The sequence below is a fragment of the Otolemur garnettii genome, unplaced genomic scaffold (genome assembly GCF_000181295.1).
Source record: "Otolemur garnettii isolate 467f Iridium unplaced genomic scaffold, OtoGar3 scaffold00041, whole genome shotgun sequence".
NCBI classification, from domain to species: Eukaryota; Metazoa; Chordata; class Mammalia; order Primates; family Galagidae; genus Otolemur; species Otolemur garnettii.
The window spans coordinates 11,450,504-11,452,131 of record NW_003852436.1 but is presented as its reverse complement, the minus strand read 5'-3'; the positions used below and the strand labels follow the sequence as shown (position 1 = coordinate 11,452,131).

The 1,628-nt window shown below is 48.8% G+C and overlaps 1 protein-coding gene across 1 annotated transcript in view; it reads right to left on the bottom strand.

The window, feature by feature from the left end:
• The window catches only part of FAM160A1 (family with sequence similarity 160 member A1), a 241,812-nt gene that overhangs the window by 3,936 nt on the left and 236,248 nt on the right, over window positions 1-1,628 (bottom strand). The window lies entirely within an intron of this gene.

The window sequence follows — 1,628 nt, the reverse complement described above, 5'->3', positions numbered from 1 at the left end:
CTTACAAGATGAAAACAAGTTTCCCTGGGCACACATCTTACAACCATGGCCCCAGACAATCTAAAGCCAAGATAAAGCCCAGGGAGGGAGTGCCCCACCCTCCTCCTGAGCCGTGTTGGTTGAGGCCCAGTGTTCCTGATCACCAAGTCATGTGCATATGCACTTGTCTCCCTGAATTAGGCAGCACAGATTCAGGCACCTGAGCCCAATGATGCTGGCTGACTACCCTAGGTCTCTCATTTCAGCTTTCTTATATGAAAATGAAGCCAAGGGTACCTTCTTGCCCATTTCACAGTGCTATTTGACAATAAAAATTGACTGCATGGGAAAGCACTTTACAAATCGTAAAATACAAATGAAGACCAAGCCTAGGGTACAAAGTAAAGAAACTGTAGCCACTTCTGTCTCGGAGACTGCAAAAATGGCCACAATTCATTGCCGCTCTTCCCATGAAGAGGTGAGGGGTTTTGTTCCATTCTTGAATCACACAGGCCCTGTAACTTGTTTGGCCAAAAGAACACAGCAGAATTGACCTTCTATGAGCTCCCTCCAGGTCTGAGCCACGGCTAAATGAGGCCATCCTAGACATCTAGCTACCCACTGACAGCAGACACACAAGTCCAGACAACACTGGCCTGGCCCAGATCAGCAGAACATGCAGATGACTATATAGACTCATAAGCAATCATAAACGGCTTTGTTTTGAGCTGTTGCATTTTTGCAATGGTTTGTTATGCACAGAAGCTAACCGCTATGCCTCCCCTCACAGGGTGAGTTACAGCAGCAGGCTGTCTGCTCAGAAGAAACTCAGCTCCCAGAGAAGATGCTGAGTGGGCCCTGAAGCCCACCTTCCATGGAGATGTGGGGGTTCTTTTTCTCCATGAATGGCCTTGCCTTCTCTTCTCAAAGTCCAACAGCTCTAAGCCTGGCCTCTCTTTTACCAGTGCCCATGGCCTAGCTTTTTTTCAAACCCTGCCTTGCAGTGCCCTGGCTGCTCATCACAACTCAAGTTCTGGCTTTAGCCAGCAAGGATCTGAGAGATAGAGAACACATCCTTCATTTAAAAGTCAAAGGACAGGGGGCCTAGTGAAGCAAAGTGACCGAGATCAAACAGCTACACAGAGACAGGATCAGGCCTTCAGAGTTCTGGGGCTTTTTTCAGCTTCTTTTAAAGGTTAAACAATTGCCCTGAGTTTCATTTCAGCCTCTCACTCCTAATCTTTCTGATCACTTGCCTTTAGCCCAGGACAGAGCGCCCTACTGTCTCCATGGCGCACTTGCCACAAAGAAACCTGACTTGTCCCTGCGTGGAAAAGTAAAAGCCACTGCAACACAGGGCATTTCCCAGTGTGCTCCTACCACAGCCCAAGGCAGCTCAGAGGACAGCAGTCATCAAGTCTATCCAAGCAGAGCTTACATATGTCAAAGGGGCAGCACTTGGGGCCCAGCAGGACCATCCTCCACCCTGCTCCTTAGCACCAACCCACCTCTCTCCACCCACCTGCTGGGGCCTAACACCTCCTCAAGAGCTGAGAAAAGGCCACTCTTGAGAATTTTAGGCTGAGCATAAACTTTACTCCTCCCAGTCCAAACAGTTTTTTACCTCCCAGAGCCTGGAAGTACATTTA